The following is a 17,147-nucleotide window of genomic DNA, read 5'->3' as shown; positions in this document are numbered from 1 at the left end:
GAGCCACCACACCTGACTTCTTTCTGTATTTTAAGATAATATTTACGAAACAGTTTACCATACGCTAGATGTGGTGCAGCAGACATAATGATGAATAAAAACTGGATCCAAATACAATGGATTTGGCATATACCCTCACAGACCTCAGTCTTGTAGGAAAGACAGACATTAAACAAATGCTCAAAAAATAATTGCTTAATAACAAACTGTGGAAATCTTAAGGACAAGTGCCTGGCAAAGTGATCCATACACAAGGGACCTTAAGGAATGTTTCACTCATGAAGTGTTGATTTAACAGAGAATGATGAATAGGAGATTTTACTAAGTGAAGGGGATTGGAAGAGCCTTCCAGGTAGAGACTTAGCATGTGCAAGATCTCAGGGGCAGGCGAAAGCAGCGAAGAACTGGAAGAAGGCCAATTGGACTGGGGGTCAGAGACAAAGGGGAGCTTATTATACATAAGACAAGCTGGAGGGGCAAGTGGGGTCAGCCCATGCAAGACCTTCTAGGCTATAGGAAAAGTGTTGTCTTTCTTGAACCGTAAATAGGAAACTATTGAACAATTTTAAGTAAGGAGTGATATGATCAGATTTGCATTTTGAAAATGTAACACCACTGTGTAAAGAGCAGAAGGGTTCTTTGATGGAAGGGCTTCAGAATGGATGATGGGAAACCAACTGGAAGGCTACTACAGTGACCTAGGAGATATGATGGTGGTTGGATAAAGTTGTGGCAATGAAGATATAAAGAAGTAGATGGATTCATTCCATAGTGTGGGTGTGTGTGTCTGTGTGTGTGTGTGTGTGTGTGTGTGTGTTTTAAGGAGATAACATCTGTGGTGAATAGGCTATGGGTGAAGGAGACAGCTGCCAAGGGTGGGCATTTGTATTAATCCAGCATGGATATTTGCCATAGTTGTAATGCAGACAAAGGTTTAGGGTCTTGTAGGAAAGCCATGAAAAAGAAGGATGGAAGAACTCAGTCAAATGGCTATGTGTCATCCTGGAACAAATTCCTTGCCCTCCAGGAACTTAGAATCTGCTAAGATGAGCCTGGTATGCAAATGCCAGCTCATTTACAGTACTTGGGATCAGATGAGTACAGGCTATTATGAGGGATACTGACACCATGTGATCTAGGAGTCAAGAGAAGAGCCAGGGTGGGCCAGGTCAGGGATTTCTTCCTGAAGGACAAAGCACAGAGAGGCAGCTCTCAAAATCCTTGCAACACATCCCTAAAATCCATATAGAAAACTCTATGTGTTTGGTGTAATACTGGAAACAAGTATTTCTTATATTCATATTAAATATCAATTATATTCATTTCATGACACTCTTTCTAATGACAGCATACATATTGTGCTCCTGGCAAACAACTAATGTCTACAAATGCCAAAAGTCATACCAAAGAATTTCAGATATTTATAGTCAGTTGATTCCTTCATTCATTTTTTTAAAAAAATAAGAAAGCAAATTCCTATTTTGGTAGGACAGTGGTAAATCAGAAATGTACAATTAACACTTAAGTAAACAGATATAAGCGGTTCTAGAGTCCCCAGCAAGTGGCTGTCATGAGACACCACCCAAGTTTACAGCTTTGCAAATGGGTTTTGTCCTCCCAGAGTGAGATACAGGGTGCACTTTCTGTCTTGGGCTTGAAGACCTGAGGGCTGCCTAGACCTTGAAGGAGAAGTAGAGTACATACTGTTCCAAGACCACATCCTCAGCAATCCCTGAGGACACAGCTTGTAGTCATGTGGTTAGAAAAACCTTGCTTTTTCTGGCATATTGTTAATATTGAGGGGGGACCAAGGGAAGTGGGCAAACAGAAAGGGTGACTTTTGCCCTTTGCTGTGTATTTTTACATCATTTGCATTTTAAAAATAATTCTATTATTCTAACTTTTTAAAAAAGAAAAAGTGAACATTCTTTCATCTAAATAACACATGATTACCTCAATTCTCCTAGTTGAGGTTTATGGGAAAACAGTTTCCATATTCTGTAAAGGAACCCACCATCTATACAAAGACAGGATGAAGATTTCTCCTCGGTATGCTTTTCCAAAGTAAATGGTTGTTTTAGCACAAGTTACCAGATGCTTTGAAAGAATCAGGGGTTACAGCACCTGAATCCTTGGGGAGACCTACAGCTGCTGGTAATTGTGTATGGCTCAATTTTATGACCATTTTTCTATCTGCCTTATTTAGGAGGCTAGATATTAATGAAGAGGAGGCAGAGATGAGCAGCAGGAGATCTCGTGTGCTGACACAAATCCTAGAGAGGATTTCTACATGGAGACTCGCAAAGGGAGATTCTTGACATTGTGTTTGTGTAGGTCACATGTCACATCCTCTTTTACCAAGCCCAGGAAGGAAAAAAATGAATTTTTGGCTGGCATTTGCTAACCTTTAATGGTACAAATTGTTGAACCATATGATAGAGCATTCTAAACAGCAAACGAGGAGAAAATAGCAGCTTGTTAAATTCAATAGGAGAAGGACACTTTAAGATCACATCGATCTTGTGGGCTCGGGTACTTAAAATATGAAGTGACATCCCCAAAGGAGATATTGAATAAAATGAATAGAAAAATGTTGGTGACATATTGATGAAGCCTCATGGGCAGGCTGTCTTCTACTTGTCCCTCTGGATCCACTCTCTGCCCTTCTTCAACATACTCTGCTCATTTTGAGGAGTGGGGCTCCCTGACCCTCTGGCTTCCACATGGGGCTTATGGGAAGCCTCAGCAGGGGACTACAGGGAAGGAAGGGAGAATTGGAGCATTTACTCCTTACCGAGGAGTTGCCCAGTGCTGGTTGTGTCTATCTAATGCAGTCTTGGCTCCTGCCAGGGACCTCTCCACACGCACAACCCTGTGTCTGTCTCCAGGTCTGGTAACTGTCTCTCTCCTTGCCCCTTCAGGCCTGGGGTGGTAAAAGCTCCCCAGTGTTACTGCTCCTGGAGTGCGGCTGTTCCTGGTGGCTTCCCTGCATCCTGCCCATCCTTTGTAAAGGTTCCCCTTATTCAATTCTCCTCAAGTTACTCAATTTGAGCATGCCATGCTTTTCCTGCTAAGTCTCAGACATACCATCAAAGGAAGCTCTTAACCAGGGTTCTGGTGTTCTGAAACAAAGTTCTAGTGGACATCTGTCATTCTTTTTGCACCTTCCTTCACCCCGTCCCCCATCTGCAGCACCACCCAGCATCTGAGCTGAATGTGTGGATTTCCCACCTCAAGTGTGTATGTATGTATGTATGAATTTATTGGTGGGGTGGGGACAGGATTTCACTCTGTTGCCCAGGCTGGAGTGCAGTGGCACCATCACAGCTCACTGCAGCCTCAACATCCTGGGCTCAAGTGATCCTCCTGCTTCAACCTCCCCAGTAGCTAGGACCACAGGTGCACACCACCATGCATGAGTAATTTTTTTTTTTTATTATTCTGTCTACAGAAATGGGGGGTCTCACTTTGTTGCCCAGGCTGGTCTTGAACTCCTGGCCTCAAGTGATCACCTTGCTTCGGTCCCCCAAAGTGCTGGGATTACAGGTGTGAACCACCATGCCCGTGCCTAGCCACCTCATGAGTCTTGATGGGGGGCAGAGACCAACAACTCCACAGAAGCCAGATGCTTGCTTTCCCAAACTCTCTTGCAGCTAGTGCTCAGGCATGTGATTCAGGCTCAGTCAATCAGATGGCAGTAACTCTTGGCATGACATGGGGTAAGGAGGGGCTGCAGAGAATTCATTTGGCCTGGGGTGGCAGCTGCACTGGGAGTGACATCAGTTTCCAGAGGGAGCAGCAGAATCTGGCATCAGGCTTGGGGTGTGGGAGGTGCAACCAGAGTCTGCACCCAGCAGCAGTGGCAGAATGGGTTCTCTGTGGAGAGTCTGTGTACTCCTTCCTCTGGGGCCACCAACATCTGCCTCTATGAACCTCTCAGAGTCTGTAAGCAACTCAATAGCCTTGAATTTTTTTCCCTTCCTGTTTGAATGAGCCAGGGTTGTTTCACTGCTTGAAACTAAAACCATGCCTGATATGAAAACCAAGCAACATCTTTTTGACCCAATGATTCTGGCATCCTAAAATACTCATCTCATTTTAAGTTAAAAATAAATCCATGTTTGAGCATCTACTGTTTCAGTTACTGTGCTAGGTGTTACAAAGCTAAGTAAGAGTGATAAGTAAATCACTATCATTACCATGATAAATAGAGGATGGAAACTTGCTTTTTTGGAATACAGATATAAAATGATTAATTCTGCCTGGAAGTGTTTTGGAACATTTCAGAGAGGTAGTGAGCTGGGCCAAGAGAAGAGCATAGGCAAGGAATGGTGGTGTGAAGTTGCCTGGAGTGTCCTGAGAAGAAAGATGGACTCAGAAGGACTAGGGTAGGGCAGAGAAGGGGGTCACTGCAAGTGAGGCTGGGAAAGTGAGCCAAGGCTCAAATACAAACTGTCTGAACTTCATTTTCTGTGCAAGCAGGAGAAGCCACTGACATGGGCTTGGAAGATGGATTGAAGGGGGAGAAAAATGGAAGCAAGAAACTCTCACACAAGAGGCTATAAACACAGCCAAGGTCATGAGATTGAAAGGGAAGGTAGATATTTGAAAAATATTTAAAGAGATGTGAGGGATAGGACAGGCATAGTGGCTCATGCCTGTAGACCCAGCACTTTGGGAGGCCGAGGTGGGCAGATCATGAGGTCAGGAGATCAAGACCATCCTGGCTAACACAGTGAAACCCCATCTCTACTAACAATACAAAAAATTAGCCGGGTGTGGTGGCACGCATCTGTAGTCCCAGCTACTCAGGAGGCTGAGGCAGGAGAATCGCTTGAATCCGGGAGGTGGAGGTTGCAGTGAGTCGAGATCGCGCCACTGTGCCTAGGCAACAGAGCAAGACTCTGTCTCAAAAAAAAAAAAAAAAAAAGAGAGAATGATGTGCAGGGTTGCTGCTCTGCTGGGTGTGGAGAGTCAAGGAGGATTCAAAGATGGTCCTGAAGTCCCAGCTGGAAGAAGTAGGTGGCGACAATGTTTTTAATATTGCCAATTCATCACACAGCACAGGTTTGGAAAAATGGCATTGGCTTTAGGCATGCCCAGATCTTTCCTCATTTTAGGCATTTGCTAATACATGCATTTTCTAAGCTGATGCCTTGTGTTTAATCACTGCTCCATTCAGAAGAGAGAAGGAGGTTGTTTCAAACCTGGTTGCTGTCATTTGACTTCCCTGCTATTCATGGGGCTATTTTATTTGCTACTGATATACCACAGCCTTAAACTGCAAGTTAATCCAGGATGTTCCTAAGTTGGCAGTTAGAAACATATAATTCTTTGGAAGCGCTAAAAGTCAGCTCTCTAAATTCTCTCCATATGAACGTTCTCTCCACCTTAGGATGGATCCACTTATTTAGTCCACTGCCAGTACCTCACTAAAACCTGGGCGGTCACTGGATTCCAGGAACAACAGTAGCCTGGAGTGCGGCTGTTCCTGGTGGCTTCCCTGTATCCTGCCCATCCTTTGTAATGGGCAGGATGTTCTGTTCTGTCTGCTGTTGACTATCTCTATTCTGTTCCTGACCCTGATTTCTCCTGCCAAGCTCAATTTTGAGAGCTGACAACAGCAAGCCATGGCTTCCCAAAACATTATTTTTAGGTCAACTAATAAATTTCAAGAACAAATTTGACTCTGCTTCCTGCGGTACTAAGCCTACTTCTTGATACAAGCATTTGGCTTTGTTGTAAATAGTAAAGTTCTTCCAGTTGGCTTTTTGTTAAGAAGTGTGTGGATGTGGCGTCTGATGACATCTTTAGCTTGGATTCTAAAAAGGCACTACCACTGTGCGTCTGACTAAAGGAAACACATTTTATCCATGAATGCCTTCCATTTACAAATGCTCAGCTAGCACACAAAGCTAAGGCCATGCAGTAAGTACTGTTCTACAATGTTACTCATTTCTGAAAGCACAACATGATGACTGGTATAGCTTTGGAGATGTTTTCTGGAAACCAAATAAAGGAACAGCTTTGTTATTCCACACCTACAAAGTCAGAAGATGCACAGTCTTTTATTCATGTTTGAACAAGCTTCCTTCTTGAACAATCATCTATAAAGTGATGTGATTCTCTACTAGACCAGGAGCTCTTTGAGGACGGAATCAGGTTCTAATCCATATTCTAAATCCACACCACCTGGCACAATGCATGTTGCATGGTTAGGGTTAAATAAGAGTTGGTTGAATTAATCAATAATACATAGCAAGATAATTCACAAAGAGAGGGGAGTAATCTCCCCAGCCTCAATCACTGGGCAAGTGGAATCACTTGGGCACTGCTAGTGCCTGAGACAGAGCTGGTGACAATTTAATGTAATGTGAACATTTTACATGAACAGGGAAACTAGACTCATGGATAAGTAGTCTAGTCATCAAGACAACACTGTCTTGGAGGTTTTTCTGAAGTTATAACCATGCTACAGAAGCAATAAATTATGAAGGCTGAGCATGTAATAAAATTTAATGTTGTCATAAATTTTATAACAAAGTTAATCTGACACATTTAATGACACGCATAATCATTAGTATGCAGCACTGTAATCAGACATTGATAATAAGCAGTTCACATCAGTGACTGTGAGAGTCTTTACTTGCGTTCAGTCAAACCAACTGCTTGGTATTTTTTTCTCCCTTCTTAGTCATTAGTTTTCCATACCTACAATAATTATCAGTGGTGATGGGCTTCTCTGACCATGTGAATAATTTAATTCTCAATGCACAGATACAGAAACCCTTCCTGAAGACGGTGTCAAGCAGAGAAGGCTCTCTCCACTCCTTCCACCTGAAACACCTCTGCAGAAGCATATGGGAGCTATGCCTACAGCCCTTGGACCTAACCACTTCAGTGTGTTCCAGTGAGTGTCTGGACCTTGGCCTGAAAGGTTTTTCCTAAACTAAAGAAAATTTCTCTGACCTAAAGGCCTTAACCTCCACCCCAGAAGCTCTCACCAAGGACTACAGGGAACTGGTGGGGAAAATCCTCATCCCTTACCCCTTAAGGCACAGGGCAGCAATGCTGAGGCTTGTGTGCCACACTTGCTCCCAGAGGTCCTCAGCGGGCTGCTTGCGGTGGTGAATGACTTCCTAACACGCCCCTTGACAGCCTTCCTTTCCTTGCCTCGCTTCTCCACTCTCCTACCAGCACTGCAGGAGTCACATCCCAAATATACCAGTGGCACTTGAATCCTGGTCTCCAGGTCTGTTTCTGGAAAAACCCAAGTAAGACATTGCCCCAGTAATGGGGCTAGATGTCTGAGGCTTCCTCGAGCATCTACCTTGAAGGCTCTTACTGCTCTACACACATGCACCTACACACACGAGCGTGCAACCAGTTACATCCAAGCTCCCTGAATACCAGCCTGTTGAAGATAGCAGACAGCTGCACTATAAGCCAAGGCTGCTCCCAAGAGCTGCTCCATCACTGAATCGGGGCCCCAGCAAGAGGAAGGAATGTAATCATTCGAAGGATGAAGAGTGTTCTCTGAACCACTGACAAGTTGGAAGGGGTGGAGGGCAAGAGTCCACCTGGGTCAAGTGGAGAGATGGAAACAGCGAGAGAACCCGGACTGATAATGCCATTGCTCAGAAAAGGCTGCTCCAGATGCCATATCTACAGCAATTGTACAGCCCAAACATCTCTGAGCAATAGGTCTCTGGTAGTCTTGATGTCTAGACCAACAATTCCCACTTCATTCTTCTCAGGGAAGGAGCCTGAGAAGGAGCCTGATTATCCTTCTCAGGGAAGGATAATCCAGAGACTCTCATTCTGCTGTTACATTAAAAGGGTTAGGCACAACAGCCTTGGCACAGTCACAAGAGCACATTCACACTAAAGTGTAAATGACTCACAGCTCCTTTTCTATTTTTAGGTTGGGGAGTTGCTTTAGAACATAAGGGGGAACTAAAGAATATTCCTGTTACAAGGCAGAGAAAAGGGAAACTAGTGGTGACAAGACAAATCATCTCTTTGACATTTGGCAGGCTCTACTTATTACAGCTCTAGGGGTGAGGTGGGAACAAAAAGATGCTGTGTAAAGAAGTTTATGCCATCCCTGCTGTAGTGGGGTGCAGTTTAGAGGGGTCACTGATCAAGCAGAGACCCAGAGAGTGTTTCGTTCCAGGCCAGAAACAGAAATGTATAAAACACAGCCTTTCCAGCATCAGACATGAGTAGTGGTAGTGGAGACCTACCCAAAACAGGAAAGAGGACCATGTGAGGTAGAGTGCCAGGACCCTACATCCCAGGGCCGCTGCTCATGACTGTAATCTTGAGTAGGTCCCTTAAAGTCTCTGGACCTCAGTTTTGCCATCTGTGAAATAGGGATAATATTATCCAGCATAAAATTGGTTATGAGGCTCATGTAGGGCCTGCCTGGAATGATGTGTTACTAATGGTTAAGAACACAACTTCTGGGGTCTGACTGAACAGGCTGAAATCCATGCTCAACACGTTCCAGCAGAGCCCTGGGTGATCTATTTAACTTTTCTCACCTGTAAGCTGAGACAAAAGTACCCACTTTATAAGATTATTCCAATAATTAGTTGAAATTATGCATGCAGAGAATTAAGCATGATACTTTTTATTAAACTAGCTATTAAAATGTGTAAAACATACAGTATTGTATGGATTTTAGGACAATGCAAAGACTCTTTGCTGGCTGCAATAGTTCGGGGCCCTTTCAGATGGCTAAAGGCAGAATTTGTATATGTAAATATGGTGTGCTTGTCTCTGCTCTGGATACTGAGGGCTTACCCTGTTATTAAACTTGTTTAGTAAATGTTGAACTGTCATGAGGCCTAACATTTAGTTCTGGTTATTAAATAAAACATTTGCTTTGAATGGTATTTGAATTGCCAGGTTCTAGATTATTCTGGTTGACAAACTCTTCGTATTTTATAAAGAGGCTAAAATTGGTATGCTATCACAGAACAGAAGTGCCATTTTCAAGGTATATTAAACCATGATTCACTGGAACATTGTTCCTACTGGCAACAAATTCAGAGCACGCTGGACTTTATTTGGTGAAGAAACATTGAGTAGAAGAGAAAGGACATTATTTTATGTATTTTCATTTTCAAATTACTGTAGCTTAAACCTTTTAGCCATCGTTACCCACCTTCGGTCTGCTAAATAAATGATTCAGTACATTTCTAATTTACAGAATTTTTTAACAAAAGAAAATGTAATTTGATAGCCAAATCAACATTAAACATTATACACTTAAAAAACCACAGGCAAAGACAAAAACATGACGACAGACACTAACTTTTGTTAAAGTATGCTTACCTATGGTTTCCCTCTGAGGCAAGTTCTTTCATGCTAAGCTTCCAACATAATATGAAAATGAAGGAGATGCATTTTGCAAAGCAAAACACACCTTAGGCAAAATATTATACATCTCAAATTAACACAGTTACAAAGTTTTAGAATTTAATAAGTTCATTAATTTAAAAGTTGGGATGTCTGAGTCCTTCTATCCCAAAACAAGATCTTGGAGGGACTTCCACAGCTATGTAATACCATGGTCACATGACCCTTTCTGAAATTATTAATCTGAATACACTATATGAGGATAAATTCCATCTTTTTGAAAATATTTAGGAAAATGAGCTTGATATTTATAAAATGAAGCTCTCTTTGGGTGGGTATCCTAAGACACGTTAAGCCAATCAGCCTGTAACTGTCAAAAAACATTGGTAGGTACAAAAGTGGGGTGGGAGAGGAGTGACTTAACTTTGTTAAGTGATGGGAAAGAAACAGTAATAGCATATCTCAATAAAATGTGATTTAGGAATATTTAAAATACTAAATCATTAAACTGACAAAGAAATATAAATCATTCAGAAATAAACTCATTAGGTCATCAAATCCTGTTAAATCTGCAACTGGGAAGAGCAAGGTGTACAATCCATACATTTAAACTCACAGGCTCACTTTGTACAATGTCAATTTACTCCTTAATATGTTATTAATATGCATTTTCCAAAAGGATGTATGAGTAAATTGTACACATCCACTTCTTGGCACCATCATATAACCCGGTACAACATAAGCATTCTTCTTATAGTTAAGGAATGTGGATGGTATGAAAATTAGAAAAATAAATGACCTACTATGTTGTGGTCAGGTTTAAGGCATGTGAGTTTTTATCTTCATACAAAAGATTAAAATCTAGATATTAAAAAGTAGTGCAGTATCAGTGATGCATTACCCCTAAGTTCCCAAAATGTCACATCACAAAAATATTCTGTAATTGCTTGTAGTTTATTCCTTGGCTTTCCTCTTTTCTCTCTGCATCTTTGTAACAATTTTTTAAAAGTGGAAATATAATTGTTGGCAATGCTAACAGCTGTAGAAATGATTACAAGGTATGGAAAAACATAACAGGAATGTCAAGAATCTGTTTCCAGCAGTAATATATATGGAACATTGTTCGGGACAAAAGAGGAGAAGGAAGGAAAAAAGGAGAGGAGTTTACCATCTCTAAGAATTTTCAAACTAAACCTCATTGCTTAATAGGAAAAAAAGATTCCATATTTAAAGTTAAGTCACAGATAACTACTAGCTAAAGCATGACATCACCACCAGCATTGGAGTCAGAAGAAGTGTGTTTTTGAAGGACAGTGTTGCAAGAGGATCTCGACAGGTTTTCAGAGCCAGGAGACAGAAAACAATTCTACCTCTGTCAATTGAAGGACCTTAGGCAAATCAATTTACCTCTGCTAGACTACACTCCAAAATTTAGACATTCAAAAATTTGATATTAATAACCACATGAAAGTCTCGTGTTGAGGTGAATATATATTTGTTGGTGAAAGATATGTTGGTTTTTAAACAGATAGCACTCTGCAAACGTAGGCTATTGTTGTGTTTTGCTGGTTGTCAAATTCTGTACAGTTATACACATCTGCGTGGCCTCCTAATGGTGTTTTTCCAATGGCTAAAGGTTTATGAATAAGACAATTTTCCTGATGGAATTAACCCAATGCTTTTCTTAACCATGTAACCTTGAATTCACTACACAAAACAATGCTTTGATTAGAGCAATGCATATAATAAAGGTTACCCTAGTTTCTTAGACCCTAGACATCATTCACAAAAAAGAGAACTGCTTTTGAAAGGGATGTATTTGCACTGGGAAGAAAAGTTTTCTACTTCTAATTATAAATGATTTATTGGTGTAAGCAAAACAACAGCCTGTCTGAGAGACACTTCTATGAGCATCCTCTCGTGTGATTTGCAAGATTGAAGAAGAGGGAAAAATGCTTCGATTGTACCAATGATGAGAAAACACCAAAACTACAAAGCAGGTTTCAGAAAACCAAACTCATAACCAAGGACAATAATAAAGCAATGTGTTGACATATACTCTGCAAGTCTTCCTCCATAAATAGTTTACAGAAATGTTGTAATTTCTGTAAATGCATCCTATAATAATTTTGCATCTTGTTTTTTTTTTACACTAAATATCAAGTAGATTTCTATAGGGCAATTACTTGAAAATTATCTCAAATACATGGGGAAATATACATCAAATGAAAAAATGCAGTGGGTGATAGAGATACCATGAAGCACCTCAAATATTTCCCATCTCACTGGAGAGAAACAAACATGTTCTCATTTAGAATGAGTGGGAGTTACCAAACTGATTTAGGCCTCTATGTTTAACTTCTAGCCAAAACAGGTAGTTCCATCTAACAACAATATTATGGTGAACAAAAGAAAAAATTAACTCTAAATTTGCAGTAGGGTCTTTTCTTTGGAAGTATCAAATCCCATCTATTACCAGCTCCATGCTTCAGGCCTAAAATGGATCTCCCTGAAGCAATGACAGAATTTTTGCCAAGTGACTAGGATATAAACACCACTTTGGTTGCACAGTGAGACATATGCTCTAAAGAAAACTGGTTCAAAACAGGCAAGTGGGTTTCTACAGGATAAATGAGAGCCCAGTCAATGGCTTCCTTTTCAGGGCTTTGTGTCTGTGCTTGCGTGGTGGCTCTTTGTTTCATCTATGGATAATGGTGCACATGGTGTTCATAATTCCTTACACTAATGAACTGCTATAAATTTGTTTTTGGTATTCCAGAGAGTCCTAACTTCAGCTTCTGGGCAATACTGGGGAGGCACCCTATATTCCAGACTTACCTTTTGCAAGGTGTACTCTCAGCATTGTGGGCGATTTCCATGGGAGAATACTCTATTTAAAGAACTACTGTCCCAGCATAAAACAAAAAATCATTTATGAAGATGCAGGAGACTCAGAAAACTAGATTATGTTTGCACAAGCATAATGTCAGAGCCTCCTTTCCCCACTCCACAAGGGGGTCAGGAAAGGAGTACTCAGCTGTGAGAAAAGACATACAGAAGAATTCATGTGGTCATGACAGTGAGGACATGGCCGATTCTCCAAGGAGGATGTGTCATATACTTCATGAGCCCAAGAGTGTGCTGTAGGGTCTGAAGGGCAAGATGCTGGTTCACTGATGTAAAGGAGAGAGGGAAAAAGCTTCAACTAACTAGAAAAACAGTCCTTATGCATGCTATTTTTTTATTTCAAACACAGGTATCAATATCAATTCCTTCTTTGAGAGAGTACATTTTAAAATAGGATATATTTTTAAAGGAATAGTTAAAGGACACATTAAACTTTATTTAAAAAACTTTTCAAAAGAAACAAAAGGTATGAATTTTATTTAATCCTTGAGGAAATGATTATTTTCTCATCCACAAAAATCATTAATTTTGTTTTTCGTTATCTCCTTTATTAATCTACATTAGAAAAATAAACTTTTCATACACTAAGAACAAGCAAACCAGTCTCAATTGACAAAATGTACCAATGCAACACAATTACTTTCACCTTTAATTTACAGGCAGCCAGATTCAAAATCCTTAAAGTTGCTTAAACTTAAACATGACAATGACAACCTAAAAGGTACAATGTTGATTGGAACAGATATTTAATCGGAAAATTGATGATTTTCCATTTCCAATTAAATCTCTGGATAGAAATAAAAAAAAATTAAAAATCATATTTAAGAAAAGCCAAATCTTGGATTGTGAGGTATCCTTTTAAGGATGTTTCAGCAGAAAAAAACAAAGACTCTCACAATTGTGTAGCTGCCTGGATTAGGTGGGTACCCTGATCAAGGAGATGGGGGATGATTTGGCTTTAGTATTGCAATAATAAAGTTTATAATGAGAATAACATGTTGCTACAAAATCCAGTCTCTTCCTCAGATGCCTTCCACAGAGGGCAGGAAGATTTGTCAGTTTTGTTTGCTGATGATGCCTGGTTCTGTCAACAAACAACACCCGTCACATGGTAGGTAGTCAATATATATTTGTTGAATAAATAGAGAAAAAAATAAATGTGCAGTATGTTTGTGAAGCCAACTGTGTGTACATTGCTATTGAGGTACACAAAGAGTCTTTGCTTTAAATTTGAGAATGAGGACTTTCAATGGAATATATCTATAAAAATGAAAGAAAGACATTACCGTCTGGACTCTTGTACAGCAAGAGAAGAAAAACCACTAGCAAAGAGCCAACTCACCTGACAGACCTGGATCAAGCATGTGGCCATGAAGAACACCCCTGGGTCTCTAATTCCGGCACTGCTGCAAGCTGGGTACTTGGGCAGGGCAGCACAGCAGCACTCATGAACTGGGCAGCACCTGTTGGTGAGGGCTGATCACATGGATTCTCTCATCCCAGCCTTACAATCAGTCCTTCAAGTACATACTTTTTCTGACTTTGCTGATGAGGAAACTATGCACAGAGGTTACACAGCTTAACAAAGGGCTCTCACCTCATGAGTCATGAAATGGGACTTTAGCCTTTCTTTGCATCTGGTCTTAGAGCCAATACCCAAGAACCACTGTACTGTACACATTGTCTCAGAGAAACTTATTCTTCCTGGGCCTCAGTCTTTAAAAGGTGGGCAGTTGACTTAATAAGAATTAAGGATCAATGATTAGGGTTCAAGGCACTCCAAAATTCTGGTCTTTATTGAAAAGGCTACAGAAGTCTCACCTTAGTAACACCCTATCATCTTGATATTCTTGGTTAATTAAATATTGGAAACCAATTTCATAGTAATTGAGGTCAGAAAAAAGTACTCATGACATTTTAGAATATAATGACAAAGCCATAGATAAATTTTAATGCAACCATAATTACTTAAAACTGTTACAGCATGCAATGTGTTACCACAACAGCCAGAGAAACACTAATTTACTCAGCCTATTCTTCTAGACCTGTAAACAAAGGATTAAATAAATATTTTCATTGAATTTATTCTACCCTTCATTGCCATTTATAGATAGCTTACTTGTCAAATATTACTTTCTAATTGTTTTATGTTTTCTAACTAGCCTGTAATACTTTGGCAAGGACCTCAAACAATAGTAGACAGTAGGTATAAAATAGATGGCTACATTGAACAGATGACTAAAAGGATGCCTCCTGAGTACCTATATCTTGAAATACACTTTATTGTGCCTTACTTTCAATTTGTGATTTTAAAATCTAGAAATCGCCTATTTTATGTAATAACAATAAAATCTTTCTTTGCTGAAAATACACACAAACAAAGTTTACAAGCTTAAAAAATTAAATCGCAGTAATGGTCAAGTTTTCCAATAATAAAATACATTTTGATAAGGTTTTCATTTTACAAAAACTCAAATAGCTTCATGAGTTCACAAAATAATATATTTCTCAAGATATTAGCATATTCTTACACTGGAAGAGCAGAGAATAAAATTTACTTGGAGATTGAGCATTTGCTTCTTTAAGAAATACTTCTTTTAGTATTTTTACTTTAATATTATGAAAGCTACATAATTACATTCAGATTCATTAACTATTCCAGTAGTTAATTTTTAAAACTTACGATGAACAGTTTTGTTTAAAATATGTAACATTGGTAATATGAAAATCTGCATTTGTAATAAAGGATTTGTATTCCTGATTTTTTTTTTTTCTGATACAACAAATGATGAAATAACTAATGGTTCCACAGAGGATAAAATGTCTCAAATCTGTTGGTTCTGAAGGTGAAGCGAGATTTTGTACTGATACCATGTATCACTGAGATGCCAGAAGGAAATGGAATTAAACTCAGATAGTTCAAATGGAGAGATTTTAATGAAGGGACAACCTACAGAGGTGTTGGCAGGGTCAGGGGGAATCAACGAGATATGCTTAGAACCCACCGACTGGCAAATCTCCCCCTGAAGATGGAGGAGGAAGGAGTGATACTGTAGTGAGAGCTTGAGCCTAAGGGAGGAGGATGGGCCGCTAAGCAGGAGGCACCATCCTGAAAGAAGAATCCTCTGCCAGATACTTTTCAGGGTCATTTCTTCACACTCTCTGCAGGGAAGCAGGGAGACAGCAGGAAGAAATATCCTAACCTCACTCTCCTCCCTCTGCCAGTGCCTTCCATTGGCCAAATCCTCCCAGAGGCCAGTTTGTGGCGATCAGCTTCCAGGGGCAACAGGAGGGAAGAGGAGGGCAGAGACTGGCTCAGGGGTGGGGGATCATGCACATTAGGGGCTCAGTTGTTCAAATACCTGTCACTGAGGCCTGATGAGGGTGGAAAGACTGAGCATGCTCCTCTGACCTAATTTCTAAGAAATCTACCAGAAATAATATTTGGGGATCTTTCCATTTAATAAATTTTTAAAAAGTAGCTGCCCTCTCAGCCCCATTTCCCATGCATTTTCCTCTCTTCAAGCTGTATTTAAATTCCTTCTTTCATTTTCCTTCTGGTAACAAAGACGTCTGTGACTCAACAGACGTTTCTCTAAGACCCCATCCTGTTAGGTCTCTGAGCTGTGGAAAGTATTTATACAATTGCCAGTGAATACAAGATCCAGGAATTTCCCTAAGATCCCTAACAAAATTGGTGATAAGTAGTCCCACATGTTAATCCAGCCACCCATGGATGGCAGCACTTACTGTTTCTTTGATAAATGCCAAATACATTTGAAATAAATACCTGACATATTTGATTAAGTGCTTTCTAATCTATTAATTTTATATATGTGTTAGTCTGTTTTGTATACCTTCTGATTATAGGATAAATGTAAATAAATCCAAAGAATAATCAAAGCTACCACTTTCAAGAAGCCTTCTTTGTAGAACTGGAAGTCTTAAATAGGCTTTTCAGGTATGCATCTCTTATTATCGCTAAACACCAACTCCTGCAAGGCAGACATCATGTGTGGGTCATCTTTACGGCAGGCACAGGCCCTAAAACAGTGACATGCACATTGTAGGCACTCCATAAATGTTTGCTGAATTGGCTAAACCTTGGTTTGTCCCCATAATCAACCACCGCAAACAGCACACAGATAATTACTTCTTGGAAAGATTCCAGCTAGTGTTTGATGTTACCTATGTGTTTTTTCTCTCAAGAGCAGCTCTGTAGGATTACATTATTTTCTGGTTTTTTTTTTCCCTTTGACCTTAATGTCATCTACTTCAATAACAGTTTCATACAAAATTCCTACCAGCACATACCACAGCAGATTCAAGGCCTTGTTTTAAAAATGGTGCCAGAATCTCTTAATTTGGAAGATATATTGTCTCTCCTGAACATGGGCTAAGAAAATGTATAATTTGGTATTAACATAAGAACTGAAGACACTTTAAATGCACTGTTTCATTTTTATAAGATAAAAATAATTTTAAGAATCAAAATGTTATCAACAGACCTGTCCTTCATTAAAAAGTAAAACTGCAGTTTCCTACATTTTATGAAAGTATCCAATTACAAACAATTTTGAAATGTAACTTTCAAAAATGTAAACAGCAGGCTGGGCGTGGTGGCTCAAGCCTGTAATCCCAACACTTTGGGAGGCCGAGACGGGCGGATCACGAGGTCAGGAGATCGAGACCATCCTGGCTAACACGGTGAAACCTCGCCTCTACTAAAAAATACAAAAAACTAGCCGGGCGAGGTGGCGGGCGCCTGTAGTCCCAGCTACTCGGGAGGCTGAGGCAGGAGAATGGCGTAAACCCGGGAGGCTGAGTTTGCAGTGAGCTGAGATCCAGCCACTGCACTCCAGCCTGGGTGACAG

The sequence above is a fragment of the Piliocolobus tephrosceles genome, chromosome 17 (assembly GCF_002776525.5).
Source record: "Piliocolobus tephrosceles isolate RC106 chromosome 17, ASM277652v3, whole genome shotgun sequence".
Taxonomy (NCBI): Eukaryota; Metazoa; Chordata; class Mammalia; order Primates; family Cercopithecidae; genus Piliocolobus; species Piliocolobus tephrosceles.
Note: the sequence above shows the minus strand (reverse complement) of the source record.